General features: G+C 60.6%; 1 protein-coding gene across 1 annotated transcript in view; it reads right to left on the reverse strand.

Moving 5' to 3' along the window:
• Positions 1 to 11,934, reverse strand: part of RBFOX3 (RNA binding fox-1 homolog 3) — a 143,718-nt gene extending 131,784 nt beyond the window's left edge. The window contains exon 1 of the mRNA XM_066565840.1: positions 11,698 to 11,934. The gene's annotated coding sequence lies outside the window, so the exon portion shown is untranslated. The remainder of the gene's footprint in view (positions 1 to 11,697) is intronic.
• Positions 11,935 to 12,365: the final 431 nt, after the last annotated feature.

A 12,365-nucleotide genomic window follows, 5' to 3' on the forward strand; every position in this document is an offset into this window, starting at 1 on the left:
CAGTGAAACACCATGGGATCAGATACACCCAGATATAACAGTGAAACACCATGGGATCAGATACACCCAGATATAACAGTGAAACACTATGGGATCAGATACACCCAGATATAACAGTGAAACACCATGGGATCAGATACACCCAGATATAACAGTGAAACACTATGGGATCAGATACACCCAGATATAACAGTGAAACACCATGGGATCAGTACACCCAGATAACAGTGAAACACCATAGGATAGATACACCCAGATAACAGTGAAACACCATGGGATCAGACACACCCAGATATAACAGTGAAACACCATGGGATCAGATACACCCAGATAACAGTGAAACACCATGGGATCAGTACACCCAGAAAACAGTGAAACACCATGGGATCAGTACACCCAGATAACAGTGAAACACTATGGGATCAGATACACCCAGATAACAGTGAAACACCATGGGATCAGATACACCCAGATATAACAGTGAAACACTATGGGATCAGATACACCCAGATATAACAGTGAAACACCATGGGATCAGATACACCCAGATAACAGTGAAACACCATGGGATCAGATACACCCAGATAACAGTGAAACACCATGGGATCAGATACACCCAGATATAACAGTGAAACACTATGGGATCAGATACACCCAGATATAACAGTGAAACACCATGGGATCAGATACACCCAGATATAACAGTGAAACACTATGGGATCAGATACACCCAGATATAACAGTGAAACACCATGGGATCAGTACACCCAGATAACAGTGAAACACCATAGGATAGATACACCCAGATAACAGTGAAACACCATGGGATCAGACACACCCAGATATAACAGTGAAACACCATGGGATCAGATACACCCAGATAACAGTGAAACACTATGGGATCAGATACACCCAGATAACAGTGAAACACCATGGGATCAGATACACCCAGATAATGGGAACCTGCCCAGGCCCAGAGGGCAGCAACAGCTGCAGGGGGTGCCAGTGCCTGGCTGGGCCCAGGTGAGACCCACCAGGCATCAACCAACCCACATGGGAAGCAGCGCTCCCCCAGCATCTCCCTGCCTGCCCCGGGACCCCACCTGGTACAGGGCAAGGGTAGGAAGGGGAGGCCAAAGATCCCCTCTGCCCTACAGCCAGCACAGCCTGGCTTACCCCCTCCCCTCATCTCTCCCACAGGGCGGTACCTGGAGAACCACGGGGTGATCCACAACATGTGGTTCGACACCAAAACTGGCGTGAGACTGCCCTACTACACCACACAAGGCATAAGCAGCTGGTGGGACAACGGCAGCCTCCCCATCTGGATCACTGCCCAGAGACAGGCAAGTGTGGCACCTCCTCACACACACAGACCCTGCACAGACCCACCCACCCTGCCATCCCCCAGGAAAAGCCACAGGCACGCCACGATCCCCGGTGGCTGTGAGATCCCAGCCTCCCTGTGAACGTCAGGCTAATTAGACCAGCAAAAAACTGAAATCTCCAGATTCTGGCAGGAATAATTATGATCATTCTACTAAAAATAGCAAAAAATAATAGATGCATTTCAGCTTTATTAAGACATTAATAAAGCAGGTTATCCTGTTCCTGTTTAAAGAAGCCTCAGCCGGTTCCTCAGGGAGCATCCCGAGCCTGGGAGCCCCACACAGCCCAAGGCACATCCAGAGTGGTGGCAGCCATAGGGACCACTCCCCTGGGAGCTGCAGCAAGCCCAGCAGGCTTTCCACCTAGCTTTGAGCAGGACATGAAACCCAGCCCAAGACCTTTGCCCACATTTACCTGCCAAACTGGCTCATCTGACTTCAATAAAACACCTTAATGCCTTGATAGTCAAGAGGTGGAGGGCCCATTCAAGGTGCAAATGGGTCACTGGTTCCTAAGTTTTAACTGGTGTTAAAACACAGTGAAGGAACCAGGTGCAAGGGCAGTGCTTTCAATTAATCACTTTTAATTGGCAATGAGCAAGAAAACCTCATTAGAGGCAGAGGTAGGCATTGGGGACTGAATGAACTAATCGTGTTAGGAGGTGGCTGCACTGACAGATGGAAGGATGCTGCCCAGAGAGTTCAGGTGAGTTTATGGAATGCCTCCACTCACAGGGTTTGAAGACAGGCTCCATCCACTTCCCTGGAACCAAGGCGAAATACCAAAAGCAAGAAGTGTACAAGAAGTTGGTGGAACCAGCACTGTTCAACTACAGCAATGAAACCAACTGGAGGCAGAGCATTGACACCGTCATGGAATGGTTCACAGTGGACAACCTGGACTTCATCACGCTCTACTTTGGGGAGCCAGACTCCTCAGGACACAAGTATGGCCCTGAATCCACACAGAGGAAAAACATGATCAAGCAGGTGGACAGAACTGTGGGTTACCTGAGGCAGCGTATCCGGGAGAGCGGCCTGGAGTCAAACCTGAACCTCATCATCACGTCCGACCACGGCATGGAGACCGTGGTGAAAACCGACGAGATCCACCTCCGCACCGTCAGCAACTTCAGCTTCAAGGACATCGACTTCGAGCTCCTAGACTATGGCCCAAATGGACTCCTGGTGCCCAAGGAAGGGAAACTGGAGCACGTGTACTCGGTCCTGAAAAACGCCCACCCAAAGCTGCACGTTTACAAGAAGGAAGAGTTTCCAAAGAGGTTCCACTACGCCAACCATTCCCGGATCACCCCACTTTTGCTGTACAGCGATCCAGGCTACGTGATCCATGGGGTAAGGTGTATGCTCAGGCACATCCTACTGTCCTTTGGGACGTGCCTCTCACTCCTCCCCTCCCCTCCCACAGCACCCACCCAGCTTTAGGCCCCTGTGCTAATTGGTCTCCATACACACAGATATAAATTCCGTCTCTTTGTGTAAAGATCTTCTATGCTGTTGAGAAAAGAAAGTATCCAGAAACCCTGGAGTAGGAATTGCATGAATGCAGAATATCCACTGCAGGATGCTCTCCTAGCCTGACTGAAGGGGAGGCCCCAAGGCCAGCAGGCAGCTTCCCATTGGAAGCTCCTCAGTGCAACAAAAATTGGCTGTGCCAACATTTAGGGAGAGAACTTGCAGGATGGAATTGGTTGAGAGCAGTGTCTGGAGGCACCTCCAGCTTCTGCAGAGTTTAACACCAACAGATCAACTCCCAAAACTGAAAGGAACCGACCAGACCATCAAACCCTGGAGCTGCAGGAGGTGGGAGAGGTGGGGTGTGTGGGGGCAGCGGGGCTGGGGGGCTCACGCTCCTGCTCTCCCCTGCAGAGGTACAAGGTCCAGTTCAATAAAGGGGAGCACGGCTTTGACAACGAGGCCATGAACATGAAAACCATCTTCCGTGCCGTGGGACCGGCCTTCAAGAAGGGGCTGGAGGTGGAGCCCTTCGAAAGCGTCAACGTCTACGCCCTCCTCTGCGAGCTGCTGGGCATCACCCCCGAGCCCCATGACGGCTCCCTGGAGGTCACCAAGCCCATGCTGAGGGAACCCACGGATGGTGATGGTGGCAACGGCAATGGAACCGGCAATGGCAATGACAACAGCAATGGCAATGGCAACGGCAATGGCACCGGCAATGGCAATGACAACAGCAATGGCAACGGCAATGGCAACGGCAATGGCAATGGCAACGGCAATGACAACGGCAATGACAACGGCAACGACAATGGCAATGACAATGGCAGCAATGGTCAGCAGCAGGAGCCATGGGGGGCAGTGGGAGGGCAGCAGGCACCGGCACTGACAGTGGGCACCGGGAACAGCAACAGGCACCAGAAGGGGCAATGGGCATGGGGGGCGGCAATGGGCACCAGGAATGGTACCGGGGAGCGGCACCGGCGGCGGGAATGGGCACTGGGAGCACACCAAGAGCTCACTGGGAGGGCACCGGGGGCAACAATGGGCACTGGGAGCGGCAAAATAGGCACCAGGAGCGCCACCGGGGGCGGCAATGGGCACTGGGGGCGGCACCCGGGAGCAGCGGTGGCAATGGGCACCGGGAGTGGCAAAAAAGGCATCAGGAGCAGCACCGGGAGCAGCACCGAGCACCGGCAGCGGCAAAATAGGCACCAGGAGAGACACCGGGGGCGGCAATGGGTACCGGGAGCTCACCAGGAGCGGCACCGGGAGCGGCACCGGGAGCTCACCGGGAGCGGCACCGGGAGCACACCGGGAGCTCACAGAGAGTGGCACCGGGAGCTCACCGGGATCTCACCGGGAGCGGCACCGGGAGCTCACCGGGATCTCACCGGGAGCTCACCGGGAGCAGCACCGGGAGCTCACCGGGAGCAGCACCGGGCACCGGGCGCGCTCCGCTCCGCCGGGATTCCCGCGGGAACAGCGACACCTGGCGGCCGCCGCCGCTCCCGCCACCGCCCGGTGCCTGCGGGGCACCGGGCCGTGCCCCCCCATCCCCGCGCTCGGTAACCGGGCAGGGGTCACCGTGGCACCGGGGCGGAGCTGCTCCCGGCCGGGCGGAGGGAGGAGCGGGAGGGGTGGCAGGAGGTGACAGTCACCCGTCACCCGTGGGCACCGGCCCCGGGGCAGGGCCGGCACTCACCGCCCTCTCGGCTCGGCAGGTTCGGGTCCTCTCCATCCCGCCGAGAAGCTGCCGCTGCTGCTGGGACTCGCTGTGGTTCTGGGATGCTGGGGAGGAGTTTTCTGACCGCCGCCAGGTAACCGAGCCCAAGGAGCCCCAGGATGGGGGCAAACACCCCGGCAAACCGCGCCCCCTTTGGGTGTGGGCCCCCCGGGTCTCCCCGGTCTGTGGAGCCCCCAAAACCGCTCCCTGCAGGACACAGCAGGGGCTTCTCACCTCACACAGGACTCTCAGTTTTCCTGCCCCGGGTCAGCACTGGGACCACCCAGGGCATGGGCTGGGCTGAGGAGAAGGGTGGGCGCCCTCTTGGACCCTGCCACTGCCCCCTGCCCTGTCCCCTCCGTCCTCTGCGTGCAGCCAGGTCTGGACCAGGGTGAATCCTCCGCTGTTCGTGGCTCTGCTCGTGGCTGTGTGTGGCTGCCAGACCACAGTTTGTCATTTTCCCTCACAGTGCAAATGTGCCCAGAGAACCACCAGAACGAGTAACTCCTGATCAATTCCCTGGCACGAGGCGCCTCCAGCCGACACCTGCAGGCTGCAGAGACCTGGAACAAGCACCAGCAGCGCCGTGCTCTCCTGTCCTGGCAGCCCCCAAGCTCCAGACAACGCTGCCAGAGTACACGGCAAGATGGGGAAGGACACGGCTCACAAAGATAACCAGTCCCAGGCTGGGGAACGGGACAGAATTCCCAAAACCTCTCCAAATTCCTGACCCATGCTCTTCCACATGCCTGAGTCCCCGGAGCAGACGCCTCTCCCGGGCTTTGGGGACACTGGGATGCTCTGCTGGGGGAGGTGGCACTGATGTCCAGCCTGGCACGGCCACCCCGTGTTCGCATCCCCCCAAGTGCGGGAGCCACAACAGCTCCAGGCTGGGTTTGGAGCGGGGACAGCTGGTACATGATGAGCGTCCGTGCCAATTAAATCTGTTCTGAGCGAGCCGGGAGCCTCCCCTGAACGGCGCCAGGCCCCACCCAGAGCGGAGCCGCTGAGCCTGGACCTGCCCAGGACACAGAGAGGCCCCGGTGGTTCCTCCTGGCCACATTCAGGGCTGGCCGGGGCACCCAAAGCCTCGGAAGGGTCCCAAAGTCACTGAGCACTTCCAGCTCCTGCCCGAAGAGCCCTGGGTGTGCTCAGCACCATCCTGCTTGTCCTTCTGTGCCTTGTGGCTGCGGCCAAAACTGGGAAATGCCCCCTGTGCACCCCCGAGCAGCAAACCTGCAGGCAGGATGGGCCTGGCTGCGCTGCTCCGTGGCAGAACTGCTGAGACCTGCCCCGGCTGCAGCTGCTGGGAGCTCTGGGAGGGCATTGATGTATTCTGGAGACAGGGACCCCCAGCACACAGCCCACAGCTCTGTGGCTCCTGAGCCGGGGGCTGGCAGAGCCTGGGCCGTTTGTGCCAGGCTCCCAGGAGCTCTCCCAGCAGGGCTGAGGCAAAAGGAGCCCCTGTACAAACCCAACCCCCCCTGTGCAGGAAGCAGCCCAGGGCCCTTCAGCCAGGCTGGGGTTTTGGGGACAGGGAGCAAGACCCCCCCATCCAGCAGCCCCCTCTGCAGCCCTCCCAGCGTGGCATTCCAGCCCCCCCAGACCCCTCCCAGATGCTGTGGTGCCTTTCCCCAGCCCTGTGCCTCATCTCAGGGGCTCGATAAACATCTGTTGCCATAGAGACTCGCTCACTGCATCGGCTTCACCCAACGAGATGAAACAAGAGCCGCACCCTCAGAAAAACAGGAAGAAAATGTTTGGCTTGAAACGGTGCTGGGGTGGGGGTCAGGGCAGCGGCAGCAGCAGGGAGGCTCCGAAAGGGGAGCGTGGCCAGCGCTGTGCACGCCGTTGAGAATGGGGTTCATGATAAGGGTGTGCACAGAAACCTTCCCGGTTCTGCTGCTGGTGACCTTGGGCTTCCCCTGCAGCTCAGCACAGCCAGGGCAGGGGCAGCCAGCTCTGCTGGTGCCCTGGAGATCCTGGCAGAGCCTGCAGGGCTCAGAACCCTCTGGTACCAGGCTCTGACCGTCCTCATGCCCAGCAGGTACAGAGCAGGATCACAAACCCATGGAATGGTTGGAAGGGACCTTAAAGCCCCTCCAGTGCCACCCCTGCCATGGCAGGGACACCCCCACTGTCCCAGGGTGCTCCAAGACCTGTCCAGTCTGGCTTTGAGCACTGCCAGGGATCCAGGGGCAGCCCCAGCTGCTCTGGGCACCCTGTGCCAGGGCCTGCCCACCCTCAGGGAAGAATTTCCTCCTAACATTTAACCTAAATCTCTCCTCTCTGAAGTTTAAAACCACATCCCTGTCCTATCACTCTCTGCCCATTTAAAATGCCACTCTCCCTCTTTTTTATAAGCCTTTAAGTACTGAGAAGGCGCAGTGCTCATAGGGCTGGTCCCAGTCTGCTGCCCAGACCCACATGGAGTTTGTAGTGACTCAACCTCCTGACACAAATCCCCATCTGAGAGCTGATCTTCCCTCAGCTGGGAGCAGGAACTGAGTTCCTGACTCAACCAGCAGCATTTGGGTGAGACAGAGCCCTGCCAGAAAAACCCATGGTGAGGAAGGGACCATCCTGGGGAAAGGCTGAGCCCGAACATCCCTGCAGGAGGGTTCCACTGCCCTCCAGTCACAGGGAGTGCCACGGGACACGCCTCAGTGGGGCCGGATGCAGCACGCTGCTCACGGTTCTTGCTGCAGCCGCATCCCCAGCACGGACCATCCCCGAGCCCTGGGATTCTGAGCACACCGGGGGATCCTCCTCCCTGGCCCAGGAGCTGGTCCTGTTCCTCCATCCCATCCCCCTCCCCCATCTCCTGCTGCCTCCCGCCCTGACGGTGTCCTGATGTCCCGATGTCCCAATGTCCCAATGTCCCAGTGTCCCAATGTCCCAATGTCCCAGTGTCCCAATGTCCCAGTGTCCCGATGTCCCGATGTCCCGGTGTCCCAGTGTCCCGATGTCCCAGTGTCCCAGTGTCCCGATGTCCCAATGTCCTGGTGTCCCGATGTCCCAATGTCCCAATATCCCAGTGTCCCAATGTCCCAATGTCCCAGTGTCCCAATGTCCCAGTGTCCCGGTGTCCCAGTGTCCCGATGTCCCAATGTCCTGGTGTCCCGATGTCCCGGTGTCCCAATGTCCCGGTGTCCCAATGTCCCAATGTCCCGGTGTCCCAATGTCCCAGTGTCCCAATGTCCCAGTGTCCCGGTGTCCCAATGTCCCCATGTCCCAATGTCCCGGTGTCCCAATGTCCCGGTATCTCGGTGTCCCAATGTCCCAATATCCCAGTGTCCCGGTGTCCCAATGTCCTAATGTCCCGGTGTCCCCATGTCCCGGTGTCCCCATGTCCCAATGTCCCCATGTCCCGGTGTCCCAGTATCCCGGTGTCCCAATGTCCCGGTGTCCCAATGTCCCCATGTCCCAGTGTCCCAGTATCCCGGTGTCCCAATGTCCCGGTATCCCCATATCCCCATGTCCCAGTGTCCCAGTATCCCGGTGTCCCAATGTCCCGGTATCCCCATGTCCCCATGTCCCGGTGTCCCAGTATCCCGGTGTCCCAATGTCCCGGTATCCCCATGTCCCCATGTCCCCATGTCCCGGTGTCCCGGTGTCCCCATGTCCCAATGTCCCGGTATCCCCATATCCCCATGTCCCGGTGTCCCGGTGTCCCCATGTCCCAATGTCCCGGTATCCCCATATCCCCATGTCCCCATGTCCCGGTGTCCCGGTGTCCCCATGTCCCAATGTCCCGGTATCCCCATATCCCCATATCCCCATATCCCCATGTCCCGGTGTCCCCATGTCCCAATGTCCCGGTATCCCCATATCCCCATGTCCCCATGTCCCGGTGTCCCAGTATCCCGGTGTCCCCATGTCCCAATGTCCCGGTGTCCCAGTATCCCGGTGTCCCCATGTCCCCCTGTCCCGGTGTCCCGGTGCAGTACCGGCAGCGGGCGGCCGAGGGCTCCCGAGCCGCGCTCAGGCCCCCGAGCTCCCGGCACGGGCGGGGGAAGCGGCTCCCGGTAAAAGCCCGGCCCGGAGCATCTCCCCGAACCCGCGGCGCCTCCAGCCGCTGTCCCGGGGCCATGCAGGGCCCCGGTGGCTCCCCCGGAGCGGGACCCGTTCCTCGGCCCGAGGGACAAAGCCCGGGAACTTCCGCTCCTCGGCCCGGGGCGCTCCCAGCACGGCCGCGGCTCCGGCTGCCCCAGCCGGCACAGGGACGCTCCCCGGGATGCCCCGGGGACCCACGGCACTCACGGAACCTCACCATCCCCTCCTGGCCCTGAGGATGCCTCGGGCTGAGGACGCTTCCATGTCCCAGGCCAGACAGGTGAGATGGATCCTCCCCGCTCCGGGTGCAAGGTTTGACCCCACAGACACACAGAACCTAAACCAGCTCCTGCTCCCCAGAGCCATCTCTAGCTCAGCCTCTTCCAAGGAAACCCCAAACTGTCGCATTTTGCATGTGCTTGGAGCCTCTCCCAGCCCTTCCCGTTGCTCCTCACACCTCGTGCATGGGCAACGTGGGACATTTTCAGCAAACATCTCCCGGTGACAAAGGCCAAAGCCCCGCCTGGCCGTGCCCGGACACGGCCGCTGCCGGCTCCCCGCGCCTCCTCCCGCCCTGCCATCCCCAGTAATTCATTCCCCAGCGCCCCCCTGCCCGGGCTGGGGGTCACGCAGCAGGGAGAGCCCCGCTGTGTATTGCATCCCAATTTGCCATGCATTTCCACACCATTTGCTTCCTTTTCTTTTTCCTGCACTGGGAAGCTGCTCGCTGCCCAGGGGTCCCAGCCACTCCGGGATGGGAACATAACAACAAACATACAAGGACACGTATTTATTTATGGCACACGGTGTGTGGGGACGCTGCTCCTCCCAAAATGCCCGCCCTGGGGGTGGCACGCACCCCTCTGAATCCCGCACAGGGCCGCAGTCCCCGGCCACCCCATCCTGGCAGCTGCACAGCTCCATACCCGGCTGCAGTACCCAAATGAGATGCAGATCTCTGTGCTTTGATTGGCTGGGGCCTTGGGAAAAACAGCCACCATTTGCCCACAACAAACATGGCCACCATGGCCCGGCTGCTCCCTGGGCTGGCCCCGGCCTCACCCTCTGGGCTCAGGGACATCCCGCACCCCCTCAGGCACCCCAAAACCACGGCCACGGGGGTCCCGGGGCTGGAGGAACGGGGCACCCCTGCAATGCACCCCTGCAATGCCCCTCAGGCACCCCAAAACCACTGCCACGGGGGTCCCGGGGCTGGAGGAACAGGGCACCCCTGCAATGCACCTCAGGCACCCCAAAACCACTGCCACGAGGGTCCCAGGGCTGGAGGAACGGGGCACCCCTGCAATGCACCTGCTTTGGGGGGTCCAGCCCCAACACAGAGGCCAGGGGCCCTTGGGAACCCCCCCAGACCTTGACCCCCACCCTGCACCCACCAGGCCAGGGCTCCCTGCCGTGTCCCTCACTCAGCCTGGCAGGATGGGCAGAGCACAGAGCCCACAGCAGCTCAGGGTGACCTGAGCTAGTTCCCAGTAAACCCCGGGTTAAACAGATTTCCAGTCCAGGAGCAGCACGGCCTTTTTCCCCTCATCCCCATCCCTTCCTTCAACACCAAACCCCCACCTCAGCCTGACAGCCCCTGCTACAGACACAACACAGGACCCACAGCATTCCTGGCATGCCTGGCCTACTTGGGAAAAGCTACAAAATCAGGATCCATCAGGTTATTTCGGGGGTCTGGCTCTCATTTTTAAGATGGTGACGGTTTTCACGGTGATTGGTGAATTTATTGGCCCAACGTCACTTTGCCTGGTGGGAGCATGGGCCAAGTTATTCAGTGTGTGTTCCTGAGTTTCTCCAGAAAGGTGAAGTCCCTGCTGGGGATGGGAACCACTGAATTCATGGAAAAGGCACTCACAGGTGGAGCCACAGCTTTGGCAGCAGCAGAGGAGCAGCTCATCCCACCCCAGTCACCAGCCCCAGAGGGGCAGCCCCAGCAGCAGCTCAGACCAGCAGTGTCCAGGGAAGCTCCAGGGCTGGGATGGTCTCCTCTGGCTGACCAAGAGGGAACAGGGCATCCCAGGAGCCCTGGGGTACCCCACGCTGCCAGGGGTAAAAGGCACAGAGCCCACGGCAGCCCAGGGACTGCCCAGGACCAGTTTTTAATAAACCCCTGTGAGGAGAAAGGAGATTTCCAGCCCAGGGAACAGCATGGTCCTTTCCACCCCCAGCAGGAGCAGGATGTGTGGTATGGGGGCTGAGCAGCACCAGGGATCAATCAGAGTCCCCACGAGGGACCAGGGACAATGCTGATGGCACAGCCCCACAAACCCCGTGGTTCCTAAAGGGACACAAATGTCAGGGCTGCTCCCACTGAGCCCCAGCCCAGCCCATCAGGCAGCGGATGGAGCCTCTCCACTCACCCGGCCTCCCCTTCCTGGCCCCGGGAAGGCAGAGAACAGCGACCCTAGCCCTGCATGCTCCTGGGGAACACAGCAGCAGCAGCACTGAGGGGCGGCTGGGAGCTCAGCATCACCCAAATCAGGGCTCCTTCCCAACAGGGGCCGTCTCTCAGAGCCGAATCCCCGCGGCCAGGAGAGCCCCAGGGCTCCTCATCCTCATCCCTCGGGCTGCCCCACACCGCCGGGATGGGCACAGCTCAGCACACGGCGAGGGGAGGTCACACGGAGCTTCTAAAACCTCAGAGGTGCCGCACACAAAGAGCCGAGCTGGCACAAGGTAAATGAACTCGAACAAAAAGTGCGGCGCTGTTACAATTCTGTGTCACCTTCGGCTAAAAAAACGCTCCTACAGCTCTTCTCATCAGCGAACGGCCGCGGTAATTGTCAAAGGAAGCAATGAAAGGTGACAGCGCCCGAGCCAGGACAGCCCCCTGGCATCCACCCGACACCCCAGGCACGTCCACACCCCGCGGAGCCCGAGTCGGTCCAGTCTCTCACTGCCTCGTACAGAGGGTCCCTGTGGTGACATCCCCCCGCAGCGGGGACAGCCCAACGCGCCCGCTGCCGCTCCAAATGCTTTTGTAAACCCGGCATCGCTAAACCCGGCACCGCTAAACCCGGCACCGCTTACCGGAGACGGCAGTGCCCGGGGTGCGGGCGAGGCCCCGCGCAGGACACCCCATGGCCCGTCCGGCTCCTGCTCAGTCCCTGCGCGCCGCGGGCACCCAGGCGCCGGGGCGACGGCAATTCATATCCCCGCACGGTTAACGGCAGGCGCCGGGCCCGCGGAGCAGAACTCCCTGAGGTGCTGACTCATCTTCTTCCATGCCTGGAAAGCACCATATTTCATCCTTCCACGCCCACAGCGCACAACCGCCGTGCAGCGGCTCCTCGCGCAGCCCCGCACGCCCCGGTGCGCGCTCGGTGCCGCCGCACCCCCGGTAGCGCGGCTCGGGAAGGACCGCGGGCCGGGCGGCACCGAGCTGCGAGCGGCACCGCGCGAGGGTCACAACCGGCCCGCCCCCCGGGAAAGCTTTTATTCTATTAGAATCAACTATTTTAGGACTACAGCGTGCCGGTGCTGCTGCCGCCTGCGCGGCCCGGCGGGGACCGGCGGGGACCGGCGCTGGCTGCCCCAGCCCCAGGGCGCTTTGTCCCCAGGAGGGACCCCGGGCCGGGGACTCGGAGCCCGGCTGCTCGCAGCAGGAACCCCTCGCGGGGCCGGACCGGGGGGATCCCCCCGCGGGGCCGGCCGGGGAAGCCCCCGGCGCCGCCCGGGCAAACAAAGCCCCGGGCCGG

The sequence above is a fragment of the Molothrus aeneus genome, chromosome 26 (assembly GCF_037042795.1).
Source record: "Molothrus aeneus isolate 106 chromosome 26, BPBGC_Maene_1.0, whole genome shotgun sequence".
Classification (NCBI taxonomy): domain Eukaryota; kingdom Metazoa; phylum Chordata; class Aves; order Passeriformes; family Icteridae; genus Molothrus; species Molothrus aeneus.